The following is a 9,541-nucleotide window of genomic DNA, read 5'->3' as shown; positions in this document are numbered from 1 at the left end:
ATTTCAATACTTAAACTCATCAATCAATTCTTTCATTTATGTGATAGACTTGCATTTAAGATAAACATTTACCATAAATTAAAGGTACATTATATTATTAGATATGTTATTATAAAACATGTTTTAGTTAAGTAGTTATTAATACTTCAAGTGCAAAATAATGATATAAAACCTTGATAAAAATGAACTTTTAAGTACCAATTACACCCCCAACCAGTTTATTATTATTCCATAGTTATCAAAGCGTTAAAATAGAAAAACAATTTGCAAATTCCACAAAGCAAGTATTCATCATTTAACTTCCATTAATCTATCCAGATAAACAAACTCTCATTAAATTTATATATATGCTCAATACCTCTTAAATAAGATATTAATAAATATTTTTTTTGTGATCAATATATTAACACATAGTTATGGGGCATTATTTTGAAGAAAATATAATTTTTTGTTCTAATGTTTAAGGTCAACTTCCTTGGGTTATACATCTTTAACTTATGTAATAAGCTTTCAGTTAATGACTCCCATACCAGTTGGTCTTAGGTAACGAGACACCACTATGAGCTTAGTAACTCATGTTGTAGATACTGATAGTAAATAGTACAACGTTTGATTCCCTTAAACTTTTCTCCTTAACCCATGTAACAAGCGTTGGGCCAATAGCTTTCAAGTCAGTTGACTTTAGAGTATTATGTGCTAAAACACCTATTCGGGTTTAATTGCTTATGTTAAGGAGGCTACGAAACCAAATTTATCTATATTTTTATTATCATTATTTTTTTTTGCTTTTTATTTTTTATTTTTTTCAAATTATATACTATCTATTTCCCTTAGTTGTTACCTTTAATAAAAGAACATAAATAATATAATAATCTAATGTGCAACCCATATTCATATGTTAAAGTGTGTGTGTGTGAAAATTAAGGTTTAAAAATACATGTTAAATGAGTAAAGAATAGATGTTAAATAAGTATATGAGCAGAATTAAGTGGTAACAATACGAGAGTTTGTAAACCTGAATATTTCAAGAAGTATTATGATAGACCTTATTATAAATATTGTTAATAACCATTAAAAAATGTTAACCAAGATACGTTTCAAGAGTCAATAAAATTCCTCCTTACTCTGTCATCGTAGTAACAATAGTTTGCAAATGGTTTATGAAATAGAAAACACAGTTAGTTTTTTTTTTTTAATATCAACTATTACTTTCTCTCTTCAACCAAAATGAAATATTGTCCTCAATGTTCTAAGGTAAAAAGATAGAGTATAGAAAACAACACCTGAAACAACGACTACTGACAAACTTAAAATACACTTAAACAAATATAAGAAATAACAAAACACAAATATTATGTTCTATTAATAAAACCAAAAGACATAAATTTTTACAAACTAAGACTAAAATCATAATTGTGATTGTGGCTCAAACCTTCCCTTGGTTTTATATCCAAGAATGACTTAGACGCCCTCTATGGGTCGGGGATAGGCTTTCTATCCAGTTTTCTTTAAAACTGACAAATAGGGTTTTTTTAGTTAGATTCCCAAGACTAAGTCAATCATGTTCTTTATGAAAATGGGGGTATAAATCATGAATTGCACGATGCACATCTCCACTAGGATGCGTCTCAAGAGTTAATAGTAGATTATCTAAAAACTCCTTACTTAGGCCATCCTTAATGAATTGTATTTTATCTTCACGGTTTATAGATTCCATTTCTAAATAATGATATTGTGCATTACAAGTCCATCTGACATATTGATGATAGACTTTCAGTTGTTTTGCATGACGTTTCTTTGCAAAGTACTTTTACCTGTTCCAAGCATGTGTGAAATGAAGGAACTAAAGGACTCACCTGATAATCGAACCTTTGCTTCAATCAACCATCAAATATCTTCAAGAATTCCATGATTCATTAACAACCTCAATCTTGCATATATAGCATAGTAAATTTTTGTAATCACATTCTAAGACAAAGCAGTAAAAGACCTTTTTAATTTTTCAAGAGTGGAGTTCATTTTCAAGTGAGAATTGGAAGAAAGATTCAAAAAATTGCACAAATATATACATAGATATCAGTTATTGTGGGAAACTGAAAGAACCGACTTAAGTCACGGAGTACCATTGTCTGCCATTTGATCGGAGTGAGAGAAACTAGCAAAAATCACTAGAAAAGAAACACAAAAAAAATATAAGGAAAAAAAATCAATCTTTATATATAGGATCACCCAATTCAATAGAGTCATGTTCAACTGAAAAATTGTCAAAGTAAACTTTCAGACGATGTCCATTTACCTTGAAAACATTGTCATTCTTTGGATTCTCGATGTCATAGGCCCCATATGGATACACATGTTTCACAATAAAATGACCGTTCCATCTTAATTTTAGTTTTTCAGGAAATAAATGGAGTTGAGAATTATAAAGCAAGACTTTTTGACCAACATTGAATGTTTTTCTCAGTATTTTCTTGTCATAAAACTTTTTGATTCTTGCTTTATGAATTCTTGAATTTTCATATGCATCATTTTTTATTTCCTCAAACTCATTTATTTGTAATTTTCGCAGTTGACTAGCATCATCAAAATTTGAATTGAAAGCTTTATGTTCAAGTTCCACAGGTAAGTGACAAGGTTTTTCATAGACTAGTCTATAAAGTGACATAAGTAATGATGTTTTATAAGCAGTTCGATAAGCCCAAAATGCATCATTAAGTCTTAAAGACCAATCTTTTCTATTAGGGTTCACTGTTTTCTTCAAGATCTGTTTGATCTCCCTATTAGCAAGCTCTACTTGTCCACTTGTCTAAGGGTGATAAAGGGTAGCAACTTTATGTGTGATTCCATACTTCTTCATTAAAGACTTAAATGGCTTGTTGTAGAAATGTATTTCACCATCACTTATTATGGCTCAAGGGATTCCAAATCGACTCAAAATATTTTCTTTTAAAAACTTTATCACTGTTTTGTGATTATTATTTCGACTTGAAATTAGTTTATCCATTTTGAAATATAATCTACTATGACTACTATGTACAAGAAACCATATGCCTCATAATGATAAAATTTAATGACACTACGACTTTGTAAGATTTTTGCAGTTGTCTTTCTTGATGAGAAATGGCCCCCACATGCCTCAGAATGACAAAATTTAATGACATTACTTACCTCATTGTCAGGAATGCATCTTCGAAATATTTGATCAGGACAATATTTGAATAAATAAGGATCATCCCAATAAAAGTTCTTCACTTCGTTCAAGAACTTTCTTTTATCTTGGGTACTCCAATGAGCTGGAAATTGTCCTGAAATAAAAAAAAATGAAAATATTAGCAAACCAAGGCATTGTAGAGACATAAAGTAAAGATTCATTCAGAAAGTAGTCATCAATTGGTGTGATGTCAGTTTTTGAATCTATTGTCAATCTTGACAATTAATCTGCGACAACATTTTCGGTGCCTTTCTTATCTTTAATTGTAATATCAAATTCTTGAAGTAATAAAATCCACCACACCAATCTAGCCTTAGAATCTTTCTTAAAAAGAAGATATTTCAATGCTGTATGATCACTAAAAACAACAGGTGAGCCAACAAAATAAAACCTGAATTTTTCATATGCAAGTAGCAAGTAATTCTTTTTCAATGGTGGTGTAATTCATTTAAGCACTATTTAAAGTTTTAGTTGCATTATAAATCATATAAGGTTTCTTATCTTTTCTTTGTCTCAAAACAGCACCACAACATAATCGCTAGCGTCACATATTGTTTCAAAAGGTAATGACCAATCAGGAGGTTGAATGACAGGAGCACAAGTAAGTAGTAAGTTTTTAAGTTTAACAAAGGCTTCTTCACAATGTTCAAACCATTCAAAAATATTATCCTTTGTTAGAAGGTTACTTAAGGGTTTAAATATTACACTATAATCTTTAATGAACCTTCTATAAAAACCAGCATATCCTAAGAATGATCTAACATTTTTAATAAATTTTGGTGTTGGCAAGTTAACAATTAACTTGATTTTTGATTTTTCAATCTAAATTCCTTTTGATGAAATAATGTACCAAGTACAATGTTGTTTATTACCATAAAGTTACATTTTTTCCAATTCAGTACAAGATTCTTCTCTTCACACCTGCTCAAAACTTTTTCTAAGTTAGTCAAACAATCATCAAATATATCGCCAAAAATAGAAAAATTAACATGATCAAAGAGTTGCTATCTTATCCCAAGTGCAGGAGTGTCAAAGTAATAAATAACCCAGCAAGACCGGAGTCGAACCACAGGGAAGTTAACTATATAAATTATAAATAATAATAATAATAATAATAATAAGAACAACAACAACAACAATAACAACAACAACAATGATGATGGTGGTGAAGATGAGTTAAAGAGGACTTTAAGATGTAAGATTAATGTAATGATAAAAACAAATGTCAAGGTTAGAGGATACACTAATAGTATTAGAGATAATTAAGCTATAAACTCTTTATTAATTATCAACATGATCATATTAATCATCTTATTTGCATAGCATCATACTTATTAATTTGATCAAGTATTCAGGATGCTAACTTATGTTGACAACAAATCAAGTTCCTCTCATAATAACGATGTCGGCCGAAAACTATAACGGATCAAGTATTTGATGTACCAAGTGTTATATAATACAAATCTAGATTAACCATTTAACAAGTAAGGTATTAAGAATTAATAAGATAAAAATGATAAGACATGTTAATAGCAAGTTGTTTAGGATATAAGCATTGAAGTCCATATTGAGTTTGTATTATACTTATCCCAACACCATTAGTGAAACCTTTTCACCTTGACATAATTAACTTAGCTAGACATTATAAAGAAGAAAAACTTAAAGAAACAATACAAGAACATAAACATGATATAAGTTAACTAAGTATAGTAAAGGAAATGAAAAGGATGAAAAAGAGATTAATGAAAGCAAAACTTAAGCATTACAAAAATATAAAAAGAGAGTGCAAGAACATGATCTTGATATAGAAACAAGATGCCCAAATGAATGGCAAATGCCGTCTTTTATAGGCTAAAATTCAAAACTATTCATGTGGTAATTAATAATTGATGTAGTGGCCAACTATTGATTAGTGGACTTGGTGAACAACATCACTCAAGAACTTTGACTAGCTGAATTGATATTGATGCAATCAGAATTTAGCAAAGTGTTCTTTATAAAAGTTGTTGGAAATTGTCTTTTCCTTCAACCCATTAAATTTTAGATCATTTGGAGCATTACCGCTCGAGATATGTCTAAAATACTGAATAGTGCTGCTGGTAGGCGTGGTGGATAGCCCTCATGCTTTTTTCTGGATAAAATCTCATTTCTACCATTTGAATTTAAGCTTGTTGATCAGTACTTAAAAGTGTATTTTTATCAAGGTTTTATATCATCATTTTGCACTTGAAGTATCAATAACTCCTTAACGAAAGCATGTTTTATAATAATATATCTAATAACCTAAGATACCTTTAATTTGTGGTAAATGTTCATTTTAAACGCAGGCCTATCACATAAATAAAAGGATTGATTAATGAATTTAAGAACTGAAATTGAAAGGATAAAGAGATGACCAAACTTAGAAAAGAGATGCCGATGCAACCCAAACCGGAACACTGTTCGGTAATTGGGTCATATCTGGAGCTACAGATCTCAGATTTAGGTCCAATTTATATGGATGGAAAGGTAAGACATAGGCCTACAACTTTCATATGGAGCCCAAGATCTAAAAAGGCCATTATCAAGTCCAAATTGTAGCAACAACAAAGAAGCCCGAATCTGTCTTCCAGCCCGAGCACTGTTCGGTATTTTGGCCATATCTGGAGTTCTAGAAGTCCAAATGAGCTGAATTGTTTACACAAGAAAGCTGAGACAATTGCCTACAACTTTCATGTTTACAACTGGCTCCAATTTTGACGTTATCAATGACGTTTTGGGCAGACAAGAGAAGATAAGGATTGTCACCAAGTCAAAAGTTGGTCACCCACTTATCAATTAGTCATCAAATCAATAGTTCCCATTTTTGGCCTATAAAAGGAGGCATTTGCCATGCATTTAGGCATCTTGATTTCCAGATCAAGATCATGCTCTTCCTTTCTCTCTTTGTATTTTTTATGCTTTGTTTTCATTAATATTAAGTTTATGCCTTTCATTTCCTTTCCTTTACTTAGTTAACTTTTATGTTCTTATTTTGTTTATCTATTTTGCTTTCTTTCATTATGTCTAGCTAAGTTAATTATGTCAAGGTGAAAAGGTTACACTAATGGTGTAAGAATAAGTATAATGTAAACTTAATATGGACTTTAATGTTTGATACTAACATGTTTTATATTTGCTATCTTGTTCACTCTTTAATACTTTGCTTGTTAAATGACTAATCTTGATTTATGTTACATAACACTTGGTACAACAAATGTTTGGCACTTTCATAGCCCATAATGTATGGTATAACCGACACCTGAGCTATGAAAGGAACTTGATTTGTTGTTAACATAAGTTATAATCATGAATGCTTGACGAGATTTACAAGTATTAGCATTAATTGAATAAGATGACTAATGTAATCATGTTAACAATATATAATCTGATTGGAACCTCCTTTGTGTGTGGTTTCCAATTCAATAATAAGAGTTTATACTATACTTGTTTGATATACCATTAGTGGAACCTCTAACCTTGACATTTGTTATTATTATTGTTTAATCCTTACATTAATTTTCCATCTCCAAGTTCTCATCATCTTCTTCTTCTTCTCTTTCATTATTATTATTATTATTATTATTATTATTATTATTATTATTATTATTATTATTATTATTATTGTTGTTGTTGTTGTTGTTGTTGTTATTGTTATTGTTGTTGTATTATTGTTATTTATAATTTGTACAAATAACCTCCCTGTGGTTCGACCCCGGTCTTGCCGGGTTATTTATTACTTCGACACTCCTGCACTTGGGAGAAGACATCAATCTTTTAGTCGTGTCAAGTTTTTGGCGCCGTTGCCGGGGAGGTAAGTTCTTGTATAAATTATAGTATTTATTTTATTTTCTCTTTTCACTTTTCTTGTATATAACTTTGTTTCTTTTCTTTTGTTTCTTTTTATTTTGTTTTCTTCCTCCTTCTTTTGCTTTCTTGTTCTTCTTTTTATTTTATTCCTACACGTGCATGAGAGTGTGGTCACGTATGTCAAGTGGTAGACTTTGTAGGGTATCCTCATCATTTTCAGAAAATATGGTCGAAGAAGATAATCAATCACTTCATAATGAGAATAATGAGAATAACCGTGTTAGAACACTTAGAGACCACATGAATCCCATAAGAACAAGTACACCATCATGCATAGTTTTTCCTCCTGATGCATCTCATTTTAATTTTAAGCCAGACATTATTCAACTTTTACCTTCTTTTCATGGCTTAGAATTGGAAAATCCAAACTTGCATTTAAGGGAATTTGAGGAGGTCTGCAACACATATAATAATTTAAATTGTAGCATGAACACCATCAGATTAAAGCTTTTTCCTTTTTCATTAAAAGATAAAGCTAAAACATGGCTACAAAATTTAAGACCAGGATCCATTCGTGCTTGGGATGAAATGCAACAACAATTTTTAAAGAAGTTTTTCCCATCTCATAGAACAAACTCTTTCAAGAGACAAATCACCACTTTCACTCAAAAACCAGGAGAAACATTTTACCAATGTTGGGATAGGTATCAAGACTTGCTAAATACTTGCCTTCATCATGGTTTTGAAACATGGAGATTGGTTTCACATTTTTATGAAGGGTTAACACCTAGAGATAGGCAAATGGTTGAATTGATGTGTAATGGAACTTTTGAAGATAACGACCCTGATGAAGCAGTGGAGTACTTAGACTTGTTAACTAAAAATGCTCAAAATTAGGACACTGCGGGTACTTATGAGGCACCGAGTAAAACTCAACCTCATACATCTAGTGGAGGTATGTACAACCTTAGGGAAGATCATGACCTTCAAGCCAAGTTTGCATCTTTAGTTAGAAAAGTCGAGGCAGTAGAATTGAAAAAGAGTGGTCAATTAAAATCTGTTGAAAACATTGTGTGTCAAATATGTGAAACAAATGAACACTCAACCAATAATTGTCCAACCTTGCCTTCTTTTAAGGAATGTCTCCACGAACAAGCCCATGCTTTAAATAGTTTCCAAAGGGTCAACCACAAACCATACTCACAAACATACAATCCTAGTTGGAGAAATTACTCACATTTTAGTTGGAAGAGTGATAATGCACAAACTTCACCACCACAATTTCAAGCACACCATAATTTTCAAAATTCCCATGGCTATGCACTTTTTTATGCTCCACCTCCTACAAGAAATTTTAAGGAAACTTTGTATGCATTTATTGAAAAGCAAGAGACAATCAACACTCAACTTGCTCAAAGCATAACAGATTTTAAAGACACTCTTGCAAAATTCACATCTGCTCTCAGTTTTCAAGAGCAAGGTAAGTTTCCATCTCAACCACAACAAAATCTCAAGGGGCAATACGATGCAAATGCAAGTAGTCCTGGAAGTCAACACATGGATCAAGTCAAATTAGTCATCACTCTTTGTAGTGGTAAGGTTATTCAAAAACCAATTCTTGAACCTTGTGAGAAAGATGATGAGTCAATCTCTAAGGGTAAGGAAGGGGTTGAATCTGAACATTGCAAAGAAAAGACTGATTCCCCTTCAGCACTTCCATTTTCTCATGCCATGACCAATCAGGAAGAAATCGAGGATGAAAAAGGCACCGAAAATGTTGATGCAGATCTTTTATCAAAAGTGAAAACAGATTCGACACCCAACATCACACCTATCAATGATTACTTTCCTGATGAATCCTTACTTTCTCTTAGTTCAATGCCTTTGTTTGCTAAAAATATCAATTTTCTTGCTTCAGGATTTTTGCGAGCTCACTAGAGTACCGAAGACAAAAATTTTTTTGAGCAATGTGCAAAATTTCTATTGGGATGACCCCTACTTATTCAATTATTATCCTGATCAAATATTTCAAAAATGCATTCTCGACAATGAGGTAAGAAATTTCATTAAATTTTGTCACTCTAAGGCACGTGGGGATCATTTCTCGTCAAAAAAGAGGATTGTAGAAATCTTACAGAGTGGATTTTACTGGCCCACCATATTCAAGGAGTCACATGCATTCCACAAAAACTGTGAAAATTGTCAAAAGGTGGGATTTATTTCAAAACACAGAGAGTCTTTAAATAATCTTCTATTGACTCTTAAGTCTCATCATAGTCTAGATAAACATCGTGAAATTCATGATTTATGGCCAATATTCCATAAGGAACATGCTCGACATAGTCTTGGGAATCTGACTAAAAAAAGACCCTGTTTGCCAGTTTTTAAGAAAACTGGATGGGAAGCCTATCCCCGACCCATAGAGGGCGTTTAAGCCGTTCTTGGACATAAAACCAAGGGAAGATGTGAGCCACAATCACAACTGCGATTTGAATTTTTGTT

This window comes from Populus euphratica, unplaced genomic scaffold, assembly GCF_000495115.2.
Source record: "Populus euphratica unplaced genomic scaffold, PopEup_1.0 scaffold489.1, whole genome shotgun sequence".
NCBI classification, from domain to species: Eukaryota; Viridiplantae; Streptophyta; class Magnoliopsida; order Malpighiales; family Salicaceae; genus Populus; species Populus euphratica.
This window is presented reverse-complemented; position numbering follows the sequence as displayed.